This window comes from Patagioenas fasciata, chromosome 1 (assembly GCF_037038585.1).
Source record: "Patagioenas fasciata isolate bPatFas1 chromosome 1, bPatFas1.hap1, whole genome shotgun sequence".
NCBI lineage: Eukaryota > Metazoa > Chordata > Aves > Columbiformes > Columbidae > Patagioenas > Patagioenas fasciata.
In genome coordinates this window covers 105,052,476-105,072,624 of record NC_092520.1, presented here as the reverse complement: position 1 = coordinate 105,072,624, position 20,149 = coordinate 105,052,476, and positions in this window count along the sequence as shown.

Genomic DNA, 20,149 nt, shown 5'->3' with positions numbered 1-20,149 from the left:
CAGTACATGAATATAAAATAAAACAGGTAAGTGATACCTGCATTTTAGTGGGTGACTGAATATTAGCATGGGAGTCAAAAGGAAGTTTTATATTTCACGGTTTTAGTAATTGCACCCTACACTGATATTTGACAGTGATCAGAATTTTGTTATCATATGTTATCATCAAGTGCATTACTTCATCTCCAAATCTCCTTCACACTTAGGCTTTTTCACTTTTCTTGCAGTATTACATCAAGCAATATGGAATGCGTAGTCATAACATTTCTTCCTGAAGAGATGTCTCTCTGGTACTATCCCTTTACCATATAAAGTATACCAGACATAAGCCTTTGAAGACCCTGACTTTTGGTAATGTCTTTCTATAGAAAAGATAGGTTTAATTTTACACACATGGATAACAAACCTTACTGTCAACAGCCAACACTTTAAAAAATTTCCCAAAGTGAAGGAACTGAAGTTGGCCTGTCTTGTAACACCATCATAACTGATGCTCCACAAGGTATTCTACGTTTCTGCTCACAAAATATTTGCCCACTTTTTTTCATGTGCCAGTCTCCTCAGTCCTTCGTTAGAAGATTATATAATTATCATACATTAAAGTTTAGATCAATTTAACATACAGCAAACAGCAGCTCTTATACATCAAGTAGGGTACATTTTGCAGATATCATAGTAAGATTCAATATTCATAGCGATGTATGAAAGCAATCTGTATTGTTTTATAAATTTTATTTCCTCAGCCTCTCCTGAATTCTATTTGCCTACCTGCTTCTCATAGCTAAATTTATAAAGATTTGTTGTAATAGCTGTTAGTCAGATGACTAAAAGAGACTGTAAGTGTTATCAGAAATAAAATTTGTTTACTGTATCGTCCCATTTGGACCGCAGACAAAAATTGCTTGCTTTCCAAGTATGTTTAGATGGAAGTGAACCGAAATTATCAAATATTCTTCTGGAAGTCTACTTTCAAAATCTTCATGGTCTGCTTAGCTTAGTGAAAATGTGAATTAGTCAAAGAGCATGTTATATTCTTTTGTTCTTTTCGAAGGTTGATTCGCAAATGTTAGCTCTTGGCAAATACCCAATGTCCAAGTTAAGAGATATTAGAACTATATAAGTTGTGTTTTCAACTTAACTGTGGGAAGATGATAGTTCATTTTTATCATTTGTGGCTAGCTGTAGTACAGTGCTGTAGATGAATACACTGAAAAGAAACACCTGTGCAAACATCATGCAAATATATCGTCCTGTTTATGTAGTCTTCCATCTGTGGGCAATTTTCTACAGCTACCTGTGATCACAGTATCTGAGATTCTTTTACTTAAGATCACACATTGTTTTAATAGTTAAAAAGTTGACAACCAAAAGTAATAGAAAGAAAAGCTTAAAATAGCCTTGTTTTTAGTGGCTTTACTCTGCATCGTTTTCAGCTGCCAGTGAAAGGACACTCTGAGCCCCTCCCAAAGCTGCCCCAGCAGACCCTCAGCCTCAGTGTCCTTCTGTGAAGCCTGTTGCCATGAGTCAACGCTGAAATACCTTTCCAACTGAGGAGAGTTGCTGCCCAGTGGTATGGACACATTATGGGATGAAGGGGATTAAAATCTGGAGTTTGCATGAGACTTACTGTGAGATATTTAAGGGCGGAACTGAAGGTGGGGAAAGGGAGGAATCTACATGATTTGGGAAGGAACAAGTATGGGAAGTTAGAGGTAAAATGGGATAAAAATGGCCAATTGCTAATAAGTAGGGGCAGATCATTACACTCATCTGGACCTGATCATGGCAGTGTGTCTTATCTTCTTATGAAATTGTATGTCCAACTATTTCTCCCAGGCATGTGGCTCTCTATTTTTTGCCCATTTGTGTGTATGGAGATGTGCGTGCCTGCAACTGCCACCAGACCATGGGTCAAAGGGATTATGCTTCTATGGTGACAGGAACTGGAGTGAACAAGGGTCTGGTGTCAGCAGCAGGTCTGGGATAATGGGCCAAATGGCAGGTGTGCCTGCATGCCAGCGACTGGAGAGACCAGAATGAAGGACACCAAGTGCCAGCCACTGGAGTCAGACCAGGGGCCAGAAGTCTGTGTGTTCATGGTGCAGCACCTGGAGCAAGTGTGGTTGGGCAAGTCAGTGTGTGAGCAATAGATCAAGCCGGACTAGCCAGCAAATCAGTGAATTGGCATGGGACTCAGGTATGTCTCTAAAGGCAAGGTAAGGGAGAAGGTGGCTAGGGGGAACCATGTTATACATACATGTGTATATATTCCCACTAATAGACCTTCATCTGGATCAACCAGAGCAGGGAACAGGATGAGGTCATTGGTGCTATTTCTGTTCATCTATGTGCTGAGTACTTCTGTCTGCTCCTGTTGATGTGTGTGGTCAGTAGTGATGTAAATATGTGTATATATTGTGAACTGTGTGAGTTGCCTATTTGGAACACGCACACACATCCTCACTGCTGGAGGGACCAGAGGATGGCTGCAGCAGCTGCTGCTGCTGACTGAGCCAGGCTGGAGGAAACTAGGACCTTGAGTTCTCTGCAGGAGGAGGAGTCATCTGAGCTCCAAAGTCCACTGGATTTGGGTACCACCAAACATTTCCCGTGGTTAATAAAAAAAATATGCAACTATATATCTTCCTGAGTTATCCAGAGCAGCATTGGGAAAGCGTATCATGGCTCAGCCCAAGGCAGAGTCTAAAACCCCCCAAAAAACACCAACAGGAAGGACTCCAGGCATCCGTCCTGTGCTGATTTCAACCTATGTATTCCTTCCTGACTACTAAGGATGCCTGTTGTCGTGACAGTGAGCGTATCACAAAAGCTGGTAATGAGAATCACATTTATACTGTGAATCAACTGCATATTGCAATTTCAGTGCTCCAAGTATTCCATTTGTATTGTGATTTAAGTGTTGTATCATGATCGCTGTATCACCCTGTTAAATCTCAGGCAACGTAAAATAACTTCAAGTGTGTAAATTTGGTATTAAACATTAAACCCCCAAAGTGTGGAACATCTGAAAAACCTGGTCAGAGGCTGTTGGACTCTAACATCTCTGTCAAATAGCACATCTCTTCTTATCCTTTTTCAGTTCTCAACTTAGTTCAAGTCCTGAAAAGGAAAAAGCACACATCATATTTGTATAAGTTCAGTGCAGACTTGCTAGTTTTCTGGAGTTCATTTCTTGAAAACTCTCTTGTGGCTGACTAAAATGAGCTGAGTAAGATGAGAGAAACTGACAGCACAGGGCCTGTGTGTCTCTTTGTCACTGAAAGAAAATGCTTTGCTCTCTGTTGAGTGCACTGGAGAGGCTCATAGGAGATGACTGCAGAATCTGGACCCTGCACAAATACTTTCTTTCCCTTTGGCTCATGGCTATAGTAAATTAAACAAAACTCTGTCAGTTTGGCAGCTTCACCCACCTACAATTCACAGCCACCTCTAGGGAGGCAGTTTACACAGTCACGATAAGTTCAAGTGCAAGGTGTGGGTAACAGAAAAACCTGTGCATAGGAAATAAATATATGGTTATCTTACTCCATTGGGTAGGTGCACGGTCAGAAATACAAACTATTCTTGGATAGATTTAAAGAGTCTGTAGGCCACAATACACAGAGTGATCTAAAAGTGGTAGTAGGGAATTAAGAATGCAATTTATTATTTGGTAGTACCTATTGACTCAATGTGCTTCATATGTTTATTTAGGGAGAGAAAGGAGGGTGGTGATAATATTTTAGAGGTTTGGAAGAGAGACATATGTGCATCTGAGGAATATGTATTTATTTAGCTTGAGTCTTAAAATGATTGGTATTCAGGTGTTTATAAGAGATTTTCTGTTGTCAGCAATTCTAATTGTTAAATTCATTCTATGTAGCATTATCAGCTTAATTTTACGATTTCCTGCTAAAAATGTAAAACATTGGTTAAATTACTTTCTGCTTATTTCAGAAGAATGTATGCCTCTTTCTCTTTTATACTTTTTCCAGGCACACAAAAAAATCCCTACATAAACTAGAAAAAAATGACGTGTGTGTATGTGTTTGTGTGTTTGTGTAAAAGATAATACTGTTAAACTGCACTGTTATAAATGTTTAAAGGGCTAAAAAACAGAGAGGAAAATTTTCAGTATGTGTAGTTTTTTACATTTATCTGTGACACATACTGTTTCTGTAGTCACTGAAATATCTAGCTAAGGTTTTGAAGCAAAATAACAATTTGAAGAATTCAAAACTAGACAACAATAAATAAATAAATAAGCAACTACCCTCACGCCCAGCCTCAAGCTGTGGAAACTAAAGATTTTCTGAGAATTACTTTGTTAATACAGTGTGTTCAGAGTTTCAGTGTATTCAGGTCTTATTTTAACAAGAAGTTTCAAATGTAATTGATAGCTAGAGCCACCAGCACGTCCTGACCACAGGGATATTCTGGTAAGCTACTAGGAGGCAAAACCCTCAGTAGTGTTAGAGCTGGGGCACCCAAGTCCAATCAGCAGGGGGTTCCTCAGCCTTCAGAAAACTCAGAAGTGAGAAAGAAGGGTGAACTGAGCTCCCATCTGTCCCGGTGGTGAAAAGAACCTTCCTTTGTAGAAAGACATCTGTTTCTGGCTCACACCTCTTGCTAAATTCAGCAGTAGTCTAGGTCCAAAGCTGTGAAGAGTCCCAAGCCTGTCCTTTCCTATTATAGGCACTAAAAATACTTATTACTGTTCTTCATAATAATATGTTGTTCAGGAAATAAGAACATAAATTATTCATTCAAGTATACAGGAAAAAAAAAAAAGAATACTGGTATAGACATAAATAAGGGATTGTACACTTCAAAGGCTTTTCCCAGCTGTGTGAGCTAGTCTAAAGAAAGATGTTCCAAACACATACTACCACAGCACAAAACCAAGGTTCATTGCTGTTTGGGACTCTGAAACCTGACAACTATTCTATGAGATACATGTAGCAGGCCATGTGCAGAAGGGAAGGTATTCTGCCATTCCAGCATATTCAGGAGCCTCACAAACCAAGTCACTTTGTCTCAGATAATACAGGCTACCAGAGGTGATTCAGAACTGGTCAGTGCCAAATACCTTAATGGATACACAAGCAAGGTGAGTTTGTAACTGGAAGAATTTACCTTTCAGGAGGCCTGCAATGACTTTTTGTAAGTGTGAACCTTCATCCAAATTTATGCCAAAGTAAAGACCAGTCAAGTAATCTGGGGAGTTAGAATCAGTCATTACAGTTTCAGGTAGTGCCCTTTTTAGTAACAGAATCAATTTTACAAGATGTTCCCTTCTGGAACAGGTGCAAAACTGATTCATCCTTTGCATATCATGTTTTACCTAATAAGAGATTTGAGTATACTCTCATCTTATCAACCTAGCATTTATCTTAGCCCAAATATGCCTAGAATGAGAAGAAATATACACAGTATCTCTGGAAATTAAGCTAGTCAGCAGTTATGCAATTATAGAGTAGTGCACATGTGCAGTACCCAGAGGTGAAAAGGACAGAAGCGATGAAGACTACTTACTTCATCCTGAAGACCCCCTGAAAGACCACCAGGGGACACTGTGCATGATCAAAGTAGTTCCAAGGTGTTGCAATCGATGTTGCAATAAATGTTGAGTGACTATTACATATCCTAATGATCCTAATGAATATATGAATATGTATGTGAATGGATTGTATAAATACTGTGCAACTTAAACTGACCGCTGAAGCCAGCTTTGGGTGCGAACCCCTGGTTTCCCAGCGCTGAAATAAAGCACCGCATATAACTACGCCCATGGTTATATGTCCTGATTGCTAACACCCTGACCACAGAAATTAGCACGGTTTGATTAGATTTCCTTGATGAGTTACCTAGATTGCTTTCGAGGAGATTAGATGATCTTTTGCATGGAAAATAAAATTTTAAATTACGGGTTTTTTTGCATAATTATAGCATTTCCTTAACATTTAAACTGTACTCTCCACTGAAGTGAAAATATTTTGTTATTTTCAGGACTTTGTCATTCCTCAGATGCTACTCCCTTCATAAGAAGAAACAAAACAAAGAGAAAAAAAAAGTAGAGGAGATGAATGAGAATGTAATTACAAAAGTCATATATTTTGAATATTTTTTAATGATGAAAATTATTTTGAAATATTAAGAAATTATCATTCTCACCAAAATCACAATCAATATTCAGTTTTTCAGTTGAAATCATCGTATTTTTCCTTTCATAGCAATAATACCTGCTGATTAGTTGTCTTTTTCTTTTTTTTTTTTTTTTTTTTGAGCTCTAAAAGTAAAGCAAAGAGTTGACCGGAAAAAAAAGAGGATTTTCTATTTCACATCATCTCATGCATTATTCTGACTCCTGCCAGAATCCTTTCATTTTGGGAAAACAAAATCATAAAATAACTGTTTTGAGTCCATTTGATAGAATGGAAAAGGAAAGGTTCTGATTCAATAGGACCTTTATCTATTTGCTTTCTCTGTGCTTTCTCACTCAAAAATCAAAACTGAGGAAGTTTGTGGCTAATGAGTTGCAAATAATGAATTTCAGGTGAATATAGCTCCTTAATGATAATTTTTATTTAATTTTTCTTCAACCTATTGTCTTCTTACCACCGAAACTCAATCAGAAACATCAGAGATACCAAAAGGTACAGGTTACCCACATGTTCATATTTGCAATTTCTTTCAGTGTGATCTAGAACAGGCTGTCCAGAGAGGTCTTGGAATCTCCATCTTTGGAGACATTAAAATGTCTGGACATAGTCCTGGACAACTGGCTCTAGGTGTACCTGCTTGAGTAGGAGAACTTGGACCAGATGACCCAGAGGACCCTTCCAACCTTAGCTGTTCTATGATTCTATAGTCAGACTGATGGCAATAAAAAAATAGTAATAACCATAATACCTGCCCCACTCAGATTCTTCCTCAGTCCCCATATTCCTATCTACACAAGTAGTTAATCAAACAAGATAAAAAATAAATGGACATCCATAATTTAGTATGATTTGGGAAGGCAGAAATAATTCACTCTGCTCTAATTTAGGAGAAAAGGTAGGCTTAGTGATACACTACTGTGATATACCACTTGTACATAAATGTGACTTCACTGAAATAGGTGGAATTACAACAGAGAAAAACTGACACAACAGACTTGTAGGTCAGGCCTGTATGCGCATAACAGGAACTTTGTGTATAGCTGATGCTTTTAATAATTGATTGTTACTCAGAACAAATATCACAGTGAAGACACTGTGGAGGGAATAAGATCTTCTGGCTTTAACTTTGTTGAATTTTCTTTGTAAATATTAGATTAAAACTCTATCATAGGTTTTTGTTGTTCCCCCTTTATTACTTTGTTACTTGCATTTCCCATTTCTCTAGTACTGTTTCTATGGGAACTATTTTCCTTAGAATTTCTAAAGTACCTAGACCATCTCTGAAGGATTTATTACTTTCCACAGATGTGCAGATAACTTCGCACCCGTTTTTTTTTTTTTCTTTTCTATTGTGGATATATATTCTGCAACTCTAGATTCCATCTGTTCAGAGTAGAGATACTTTCCTCCTGTAAATGTGTAAATGTGTCATCTCATTTCACAGTAGTGCGGAGCTGTAACATTCAACATTACCATGAGATGCACTAGGTGGAAGGGATATGATTTGAAATAATATAAATGTCTAGAAGCAGAAATAAATTATTAAGGTTATTACTACTTTTACAGATAAAAGAGGGAAGGAAAGCTGCAAATTGTATTTAAATTTATAATTACTCCAAGGCAAGATCTAATGTTTATGAATAACACAATCTTTGTTCTTACTATGTAAAGTGAAGTAATTGCTACAAGGGAACATGAAACTTGTTTTTTCTCTCTGTGTAACGGTATTTTACCTATCCTTTTCATCTGCATTCACAAAGCCCATAGTCTCTTGATCACTGCATTTAACGTAGCTTGCTAGAAATGCAGGCTTTTATTCTTATGACTTCCTTCTTGAAAATTGCATATTGTTCTCTCATTATTTCCATTTTAGTCAAAGAACATGTTCACATATAACAATAAAAGCATTAATTTAATGATTTTTTAATCTTCTAAAAATTAATGATCCTTCTTCTCTGAGACTTTTGTCTTTATGAATGAATTAGCAGCTTATATTTCATTCAAGCTGTTACAGGACACTATGCTTCTGTTTATCCAAACAATCAGCTTAGTGTGTTGGCAAGTGAGAGCATCTCTTTCAAAGTCTGAAGATACAATATATGGTAACTCTAAGAGTCGAAGAAAGGATGTTAAGTACTAAATTCAAAGGTCTGTGTTCCCGTAAGAGCTTGTAGCCTATGTGGAAAATTGAGTCTTACACATAAAATGAAAGGTGAAGGAAATCGATATACTGTACAATAGCTCTATGGTGTGCCATGGAAAATTTGAATAAATGTGAATTAAAGGTCTACATTTTATTTATTTTTAGATATTACTTGAATTTTGATAGGAATCTCCAAAACCGTGTAACACTGAGTATTTAAAAGTTTTCAAAGTGATTTATCTTTTGTTATGTCATTATTAGTGGTAAAACAGCAGATATAATCTGTTGTAATAACACTGCTCTTGCCTACAAACATAAGCAATGCACCTTGCAGTAACCAGTGACAGACTTTGCTGAAGCAAGGTAATGATGTGTAGATAATTAATGAACACCTCCCCTCCGGGGTTTTTTTCTAACACCATGTTCTTAGAGAAGATGATGATGCTGTTCTTCTGGAGCTGCTGTTACAAAGTGGTAGGGAAGTTCACTATTTGTTAAGTTTTATTCAGTAAAGTTCTTTGGCATTAGTGGAGAGCTAAGGCAGGTAGCAGAATCTACCCTCTGTTCACACCAGTAGTGAGTGGCAGTTTTTGGAGTCTAGTGGATTCTGAGACCTGGGATTCTGAGCTTTGCTGGGTGTGGAAAAGCCTTCCAGAAGGCAGGGTTATCTGTGCACTGTTCCAGGGGCACAGAGCAAGTATATACAAAACATATTTTGTGTAGAAAATACTCAGATAATGTATCTCTAAATCTCATCTTTTGGAAACATAGCTTGCAAATTTCCTTATATCTTCTACTGCTGAAATAAATAGATGGCAAAAAAATAAAAATAAAAAAAGAAAGCAAGTATCAGAAGAAAGAGAACGAGTTATTATTCTTATAACGAAAGTGTTTAAAAAGACTCAAAACCCTTACTTTGCCTTTTGTTTCTATATATGTGTATTCATCATAATTCATGTAGAGAAAGACTAAAATGCTGTGAACTATTGAAGAAGAGAGACTGTAGATGAGTCAGTTATTTAACCCATTTTGTGGGAATCATTTTAGTGGAGAGCGGTCTGTCCTCAGACAACCATTGTTTTGCCTAACACAAGGTACAGCAATCACTGAGCTGTCAGGTCTCTGAAACTCAGATCTACTGAATGAATTTTCAAAAATAGGAAATTTGGGGATGGGGTTGTGGAAAAGAAAAAAGTTATTTCTCTTCTCTTATCCTGGAACTATTTTCACGTGACACCTGGTAAATAATTGAATTCAATAAAGAGTTTTTACCGAATTTTCTATTTAGGAAATGACTCAAAATTGCTGTAGAGAAGGAAGCTGCATCTATTTTTTATCTACTGGATGCTGCTTAAATGGGCATGAGAGGTAGATTTTGTTCTCTCATTTACCTGAAGGAGTCTGAACTTACTTTTTCCACCTGTCATTTTCAGCCATCACAGCAATCGGAACTCTTTTGCCAATCTGTAATAGCTTCTTATTCTAGATAATTTTAGCGATCTATCCAACCCTGACCTATATAATTTGTCTAATTAAGTGATAATCTAGAATAATACATAATTTTAAACAAATAATAGTGTAAAAGTCCAGTGTGGGAAAAACATGGACAGAGAAACCTGGGATGCAAAATATTTTCTGAGCACTTAGATTTCACACAGAAGTCTGCAGGACTACCCAGCTGCTTTTGATAATCACATCACAGAACTGCAGGCAGAAGACATATAAATTGCAGTGTGCAGCTGTGTACTGCATTTATTATCTATTCTAGATCTGTCAGGGAGGTGAGATTCCCCTAAATACCAAGGACTGTAATCATAATGATCATCATTACTCATTGCTCACCAGCTGCACATGAACACACGTACACACACACACACATTTCTTCCCTTTTGTCTTCTGGTAAAGCCCTAATATACATGTCATGTTGACTGGGGAACAGAAGAGAAGGCTTATAGGGAAAAAATAAAGTAATTCCAGAACTCCTAAATATAGAACCTTTTGATTTACCTTAGAAGAAAAAGCAGACATAATAGTTATGAGTTTATGCAGTGGAAAAATTACTGGGTGGTATATCATACAGGAAGTATAAGGTAAATTGCATATTTATTTCATATATGCTTCTGTTTCAAAACGTACATGCTTCAAGATCAGAGGGAAAATCTCAGTGAAATATTGTTAACTGCAGGGGATTTATTTTTAGAAAATTGTAAGGTTACTTCAAAAAGGAAAGTTATGAGGACTGTATAAAACAGCTACAAGATAAAGATGGGAGCAAGCTAGTGTGCATTTGCTACAAAATAAAAATAATACTAAATTTGTAAGGCAAATTAAATATAAGGAACTCCAAGATAATTTATAACATATTTAATTTTAATATATGCAAACAGGAAAAAAAAAGGTCTACTAATTTACAGAAATTCATGCTGTTCTGTATGGGCTATTAGAAGCATGAAAGAAAACAACGTGCCTTGGAAAAACAATATTGAGAAATAACTGCGCTCAGCGTCTTGACAGACATAGCTGCATAATCTCCATTTGTCTGGTAAAGTGAACAAACTAAAGGCAACATATAATTAGCATGTGAAGAAAATTAATATCTTCTCTTTTTTTTCCCCTCTAACCATACAAAATACAAAGCACTTATGGAAGAATCTTAGTTATTGTTTTTCATTTAGAATTTCTGTTGATCTGTGGAAAGAGGAGGAGGCGACGTTGTTTCTTTCCATGATGGCAGGTCTTTTCAAGGACACCAAATATGGATGCTGAACCTAATCATCTTAACCAGTGGGTTTGTTTAGTGAAAAGGAGGTCTAATGCAAAATTATCCCTGAAACTCAACATGAAGACTGTCAGAAATACAGTATTTAGAAACAGACAAATTTAAACAACTGCTATGCTGTTTATGTTCAACAGTCACGCATTTTAGGAAGTTTATTATGAATTTCTGAATCTACACTGACAAAAAAAATTATTTTGATTCAAACTACACAAATGCCCCATTATAAAATTTGTGGAACTCTGTAGATCCTGACTCATACAGCTAAAGTTGTTGGCTATTCAGGGGTCTCCGTCTGATTTGTCCTTGTTTGTTATTTGTTTCTTGGAATGGTTGAGGGATTTACCTGTAAAATGAGGGACACAGAAGAAGAAATTACATTTTCTAATATTGTGTTGCCTAGATGAACGACATATAGGTGCCTGAGCTGGAATTCCATCAATACAAAAAAAAATGTGAAATGGAATTACAGCCTCATTCTCTTTGAAAACTCATTCAATGATTTTGAGATGCAGATGCACAAATGGTTTAGGTGTCCTCTCCAAGGTCCATGGTCCATAGACTGAGACAGCACTCTTACAATTATCTGCTTGTTAGGTAATGTGTTGTGACTGGGGAGAAAGCACTGCAACGATGATGAGTGGCATTTGGTGTAGGAGAGTTAGATGGGAAGTTGATTCACGGAACTATGGTATTGATCATTAAATATTAACATTTAACATTTATTAACATTAGTTATTAACATTTTTATTATTACCTTTTGTGATAGAAGTGCTGACGGCTCTAGAGAGGTAGGCTTTGGTTCAGTGTGGTGTGGTTATTTCTCACCTTTGAAAGACTTTCACAGGCCCCTTACACTTCTCCGATTCTGTGAGAAATTTCTGTTTTCTAGCCCCAGCTGTTTTGCTGCAGTTAACTTTTCTTTCTCTCTTTCTCTCTGTACACCAGAAATCCTGACTGTGTTATCTTGAGTGATCACTCAAGAATGGATAATATTTTCATTGTCTCATTCCCTCACAACATTTTCCTCTGAGTTTATGACCTGTTTCATCATCTTAGAAAGCCAGGGAAATTTTCATATTAGACAAATTCCAGGCTTTTGCTGGGTCACAGAGAGTGGAAGGAACAGACTGATTCTCTTTTACTAGTCATACTACAGTTTGATTTGCGGGAAGGAGATAGCCTTATCACTGATATAATTCGTTTAAATCAGAGTGGAAAACATGAGAAATAAAAGAATTCATGAAGGCAATTTCTCCCAAAGAATAATCAAGACAATAAGAGAAAAGGAGATAACAGCCTCCATGAGAAGTCATCAGAAATTTTCAGTAAGAGATTTTGGGTATTTCTCATGGAGGCTGTTATCTGCCTTTTCTCTTATTGTCTTGGATATTCTTTGGAAGAAATTGACTTCATGAAATCTGCTCTTTGGAACAACTGTTTGGTATGTTTGTAAGAATATGTCAGCTCTGCTGACTAGGATTTTACCTCTATAATGGAATTTCCTGTTCAAAATGAGAGACAACATCTGTGATTGATGTACTCAAACCCCCAATCAAACCAGCAGCAGTTTGGAATAGACTCCAAAGGAGGTAAAGGCCTGAGCTGAAACCGGGCCAAGAACTCCTTTTAGAAAAACCACAAGGAAGCAGAACGACACACTGAACATGGATAAATTGTGAGTGTAAATAGCCTCGTGCATACCTTTCCCACTGTTTATGATTTGACTATGAGCCAGCCATTTTATTCCATGAATAGGATAGCCTGGGTGAGCCTACTTTGAACTCTATCTGCTAGACAAGTGCGGCTGTTGAGGCAAATGATCCTTTACTTATCACAGATCACTGGATGAGCTCAATTTAAGTTTTCTATTAATAATTTAGCTTAAAAGTTTTTCAAACAGAATGAATAATTTAGAATTACAAGGTTGCGTGATTTTTAATATACTGTCTGGTTTGCCTTACTTAGTAAAATAAATTAGTTGAAATCTTTAGCTGTATGTTGTAAAGTTCCACTCATATTCACCAAACTTGTATCTACTTAATGAAAACAAAAGCAGCTACAGGTTGTTAGGGCCACCTGCAAGATAAGGCCTGTTTTGCAATTTACTGAGAACTAGAATTTACTCAGACAAAATAACACCTTTAAGGCCAGCACAAAGGCTTCAGGGTACCAACAATGTCTGCAGATAAACAAAACAAAGGCCTAACTGAAGATAATTAAAGGATCCAATGAGAAGCAAGAAGACCCCAGACTCAAATATTACTATTGGACTGAATCATGGTATGAGGAGTGGATAAAAAGTCTGTAGGGGTATAACTACCCAGGGACTTCTAGACTTGGCTTGGCAACTCTCTGAAAGCACCCAGCTCAAGCTGAACCTGCTGCTGTACTACTACATTAAATTATTTATTTCCATGAACTCTCTAGCCTGAGAGCTTGCTTCAAGAGACCTAGGATCTCATCCTTGTTGCCAATGAACTTCAATGCCTGAGGGCTTACTTTGGGAGTCATAGGATCCAGACTTTGGAGTGACATAACATCAGGCCTCTAGAGAGGAAGTAAGAAGATTGAAATGCAGAATGATGAAAATTTCAAATCCTAGCCAAATGATATAAAGAACGGGTTGTGTGCATAGAATTCTTTGGCCATAAACATGTATAATCCTTCACCTGTTTTCCCTTGCTCTCTATGTTTCTTAGACATGAACTGTTGACCAAGTCTGTGGTTAAGTTTGGATCTAGCTGTGCCTAGACTCCTCTCCAAGGAGGAATTTAGAAAGAAAGGGGGTCCGTTCTGACCCTTGTGACTCAACAGGAGGGGCCTCCCTCTACCCTTGCGCATCTCCTGTCTCCACAGAAGTCACTGTAAAATAACTCTCACACAATTTTGCTTGGCATATTTCCTCCATGCAATGAGTAATAGAGTGAACGTTGCCATCAAACTCTGTTAAATTGTGCTTTTCTTTAAGTAATCTAAACACTGCTTTGCAGCAAGCAGGATCATAACTCACTCCTCTGTGACATCATCTCACAACTTAAAGCACAGAATAACCAACAACCTAATGATGATAGTTGATTCCTAGAATGCAAGTGACCTAAATTCTCCCTGAACTGCATTGCCGACTTGAAAATAAACCTCACCCACTCTAATGACTGTTCTGTTAGATGATTAGGTGTTCTGCAGAGGAGTTGCTAGAGTTCCTTTCATGAAAGCTTTTCCATTTTTTGCATAACAATTTAACAACTGATTAGAGAAAGTCTTAATCCCTCATATCAGGTAAGTACTTATAATCATTAGTATCTTAGCCTGTTCATATTTCTCAGTCTCCCTTACTTAGCCATTCCAATTTGCTTAAAAACTTTCTTATTCTCTTCTGGGGTTTTGTTTGTATAAAATTAAGAAACAGATCTGAAACACTGAAAATGAACCAAAAAGAGAACGATATTTCGGAACTCTGCAAGAGTGCCATCCCATACTGTAACTGTTAAAATCTGGTTTTGTTTTCTTCCTAAGATTATACGCAGCAGCATAAAGAGAAATTTTTACATTTTGCTCTGAACTTGTATCTACATAAGGGAGAGAAACAATCTCATGTAAGGAATTGCATTGAGTATATTTTATTTTATATCCTATTTCTGATTTTTATATATATTTACTAGTAGTGTATTAGTATTTTGTTATTTTATTGAACTGCGTTTATCTCAACCCAAGTTTCTTCCTTCCCTTTCAATTTGCTTCCCTATTGGGGGGCAGTGAGAGGAGGGTGAATTAGTGGCTATCATGGTTGAATTGCTAGCCTGGGTTAAACCATGATGCAATCTTTTGGGAGCTCAGACTGATACCCACCTTTAGTGCAGAGTCTCAGCTACTTCCTGCATACTATCTCCCTTCCTGCCAAAATAACTTGGCAAATCCCTTGACAATAAATATGTCTTTCCATAACTTCACAATTCATGACTCTATTTACAATGAAGCCTTTGCAATTTAATGGTAGATCATTCTATAGATTCTTGGAAGCACAACAACCTTTAGGGTGAGAGACATTCAAGAATTTGCCATTGAAAAATGTTTTTGCAGTGATGTGGTATGAAAGCTATGAGTCACAATATTTAGAGTTAGGTTTATCACTTCAAAAACATAAAGTAAAAATAATTGAATAGATAATGTATTAGAAAGGAAAATGTTTCTGAAACATATTCCTCTATCATTAAATCTACCTACTGCTCTTTCTATCTTAAGGTCAAATAAGGACCATTTGTTTCCGTTTTAGAAGACTTATTTTCTTGTTGTTTGTTCTTGGACTCTGTGACATTGCACGGTGACACCATGCTCAAGTAATTTTCATCTTTCTCTTCCTTTAAGTCTCTTGAATCATGTTTCTATTTCGGACTCTAATTAGCACTGCCCTCTTTTAAGACCTTTGCATGCTTTCCCTGATTATAAGATTAAAAAAATCTGATTTTAAATAGACTTTGCAGAGAGTTTACTATGAAGTGTAAGTACACCACAAAACCTATTTGAGGACAAAGTTGCAAAGAGTCCTCAAAAGCCTGCTTTGCCAGGATTAGGGAAGCCACTAAGAGGCTGTGTTTCGTTCTTTCACTGTTCAAACTACACAGAAACATGTTAGGATTTTGTCCTTTAACCTTATGAATAGAATCAAGATAAAAAAGCATCACGGAAAACATCTTTGCTAGCTACTGTCAAAATCCATCCTCTTTCTATCACTCTAATGACCAAACATTCCTGTGCTACAGGCTCCCTCATCCAGATCTTCAAAGAGTTTTGTGTTGAAAATCTGGTTCTTCATTATCTACCTGATATTTTTTAAGGTATTGCATTTTGTTGTCAGCAGATGCATTTTTTAGTATCACGCAGATCAATTCCAGATGAAAGACAGCAGGGTCCCCCCTCCAAAGTTAACAAAATAATTCAAGGATGATGCAGTGCCTTGTCATGACAGTACAGTATAGGTCACTTCTACCATTTGTCACCACTAAAGGCAGGCATCCCTGAAGCAGAATTGCTAGTGTTCTCATTTTTCTTTGGTAGTAGGTATCACCTTTGACTGTGCAGCGGATTTCAACCTATCATTAAAAAATCATTAGAACCCCAGATCGGACATTGTGAACCTATGCTTCATTCAGAGTAGTTTTCCTGAGCTCTCACAAAGATGATAGCAGCAATATCAGTAATGTATATAAACTGCTGTGCCATGCCATCTACATTTTTATTGTGGGTTGTTCAACCTAATACTTCTTTTCAGTCTGTGAGCACAAAGTGAACTACTTTTTAGATCATCCAGAGCCCAGAGAGACTGTGCAAAGATGCCTGTTGATGTATATCAAGGCATTTCATTTCATTTTGAAATGTCTTGATGCCCTGAACCTCAGTACTTCCTTTGAGCACTCTAGTACCTTCAAAATCCATGAGACTGTCCTTCCCCATTGAAAATAGTTTAACCCACCTTTTATTTAAGCTGGACAGTGATTTATACAACAGATTTCTGTATAATAGTCAATACTTTGTAACACTCTTCAACTACATACACACTTTTAACTAAAAATAGTGAACTTTAAACAGGCTAAACCCTGTAGGTTGGATGGCCAGTAAGAAAAGTTATTCGCATCAGAAACTACTGTGGGACCTGTGTTATGTATTTTACAGGACAGAAACACTTTTTTTCTCTCACAGTCTGACATCTTTCATTTTCTGACCAGACCAAGTTCTTAGCCTCTTTTGCAGCTAACTTCCTCTGAATGGCTCAATATCCACCACAGTAAAAAGATAATAGTCTTTCTATATAGGAACCTGAAGAGATTTATGTGCATGTATCAGGTATATCAAGCAGGCAAAGCTATTAAATGAGATGAAACATGTCTCTTATTCAAGGCACATGGAGCAGCAACACTCCAAGAAGCCATTTCAGTATACTTGTTTAGCAGAGACTAACTCTGTTCTTATGAAAGGAAGTTGAAATTCTTACAACAAGGAACCTGAAATGTGTATTCTATTTAAAGCCAGGTAAAGACACTTCCCATATCATCTTAAGGAATTGATACAATTTCTCTGTCAGTCAGTCTTCTTGCTTGAAAAGTGAAAGTTCTGCAGAGCCTCCTATAGTGTAATGGTTTTAGTTTTCCCAGAAAAATGAAATATCAAATTATAGGCCATGAAATACAAATTTGTCTAGGGAAGATCCATCTGCATGGAAACTAAAGTCTCCTATAGCTATGAACCCAGACACTTGAACTTAGTTTTTGAATTCAAAACCAAAGGTCTTGTATAGATTCTGGCTGGAGGGTGCCCACTCATTTACCTTCATGAGGACCCTGGGGACACGAACATTACTAGGATATCAGATAAGCCAATCTACTGGTACTTAACAGCAATGTATACAAAATCAGAGCAGACAGGCGATGGAAGACTGATTCCTATAGATGAAAATTTTACAGCTCTTGCTGATCTGCACCCTCACTCCTCCCATAGTTTGTATAATCCTGCAGTGTGGGCACAGCATGTTATTATGAAGGTCAATTTTCCTACTCCTACCTCAAGGAAGGACTCTCTTACATAAACTTCTTCAAAGGCACTGTAAGGAATGTATCTCCCATTCATCTTTGGTCATTTTGTGGGGCTCTGGAGGCTCCTTCTGGTGTGTGCTCCCACTGACCTCATTGAACAAGAACATCCACTAGAATGGTGTGATGAGGATAACAAAATTTTTCAGGAGGTTCTTTTGGAGGTATTTTGGGATACTTGTTCAAATGGCTCCTGAAAATGGCACTGAATTTTCCAGATTTTGAAAAACTGCGTCACCAACTTTATTGGAAAATTCTGTCCTTTTATCATTCTCTGTGTAGGATTTGATGAAATTCTTGTGTGTTTTCAGCTATGAATATAACCTCTTGTTTTCAACTTCTGTCCAAAGCGTCTGCAAATTTTTGTGTTTCCTTAGTCACAAACAGAACAGGAAAATACTGACAAATAAAAAGGGATTAGAAGGAGAAACAAAATAAATAGTTTCATCCCATTGAAGGAGGTAATATACAAAACACAAGAGAAACAAGTCTGCTTACCTGGAACTTGAAAAAAGCTGTGGTAAAGCAAGCTACTTTTTTCAGAAAGAAAAAAAAAAAAAGTGTTTTCTTGCGTCTATTTTCTGGTAGTGCCAAATGCCAGGAGAGAATTAAAAAGAGAGGGCAGGTATTTACAATGCTGATGAAGGAGTAGGTGCTGAAAACATTATGTGTGATTGCAAGAATGGCTTAGTCTAGGCAGCTAGTGACTGCTGTCTGGTATACTGAGCAAGGAAATGGTAGTGCACAACTTGGCAAGGGCTGCAGGGTTCAGCTCTGCTCCTGACTGGCACTGATTAATATCTGTGAAGTGCTGTGGGCTCTGTGCTCTGCCTCATGAGAGGTCAGTTATGCTACTTGCAGAATAAGATTAATATTTCTATCGTGTTTAGCAAGAGGGGAGAAAAAAAGATGAGAATAAACCTGTATTTATTTTCAGCTTTTTCATAAAAAAAGAAGGAAGAGTTCCACTGTGGGTATAACACATATCTACATGCAGGAGGTTTATTGAGGGACCTAAAATGAGACCAGATGCTGCTAATGTAATTGAAAGAGAGACATACACTCTTTTTCCTGTTATAACACTTGTGGCACTCATAGCACTGCAGCAACAGCAAGAAGCACAGGAACTTCATGCAGCTTCCTGTCCCAGCTCCTGCCAGATAGTGTGTCCATTTATGTCATGGCAGGATTTTTACTGTTCATGTTGTCTATGATAAAGATTCTGAATACTCTAAGTGTTTTAGGGAGAGTGAGTGACTAGAGCTTTTAATTCAATCTAAAATCTCCAAGGAAGACATAATTTTTAAATACTTGTAATATTTTCACTTGTCCTTTGTTTGTGCTGTATTTTGTGGTTGTCTCCAACACCTAGGAATTGAACTCTTATGGAAAAGACTAGAAAAGTACATTTTATCTTTCCTATATCTCACTATTTCACAGCATTGGAACCCAAGAATATTATGCATTTTTTCAAAAAGCTACAGATAATTTACACTAAAATAATAAATGTAAATTATACATTGCAATACATATGTAAATCATTTGGAAAAAAATGTTTCTGTTACACGGATAGATATATTCTTCTTCTACAACATGGGAACCGTGCAACTCAATGAAGCATTAAAAAAACCAAAACTAAACCAAAAAAAAAACAAAACAAAACCAACCAAACAAACAAAACACAGAACAAAAAACCCCAAAACATTAATTGCCCTTTTTTCTGGACTACTTCTCAAATTTCTTTCCCTGACCCCCCCCTACTCAGATGCATGCTTACTGTTTCTTGTTGAAAGCAAGAACTCTACTTAATTATAACAGATAGCTCAGGTTTCTTCACTGACACCTACAATCTGTTAAAGCAGAGTTGCCTAACTTCTGAAGCGAGCTGAAAGGAAATATGATAGAATTATAAAAACATATATGTATCAGGATATTCCCATCAGCTTTTGCATTGGGTAGACATGGAAATAAAATATTACTTTAGGCTTCTTCAAAATATAATACATGCACTCAAATGCGGGGCACAAGGAACTCATGTAAAGAACAGTTTTTAATGTTACTTCAGTGGGCAAATCCAAGTACAGCTGCAAACGTAACCACCTTAGAGAGAACACTTCAGATTTCATTTAGAATTAATCTCAACTCTGCATCTGCATTTGGATTTACTTGTGCTTGTTTCTTCCAGTACTCTAGTACTCTTGACATAAATGTTAGATAAAGATTTAACAAAAGTTCAAATTTATCAGATATGTATTTATTTTGGGGACATTACTGCTCTTAAAAGTCTACCTTGCATATATTTTTTATGAGTTGTTATGCAAATCTTTTTTTGGGGAGTAATTTCTGTTTTAATTTACAAAATATTGTTAAATGGATTAAACTGACCCTTTCTTTAACTCTATATTTACTTTACTGGAGTTACACTAGGGACACACTGAAACCCATTTGTCTGATCAAGCATCAGAGAAATATGCTTGGGATA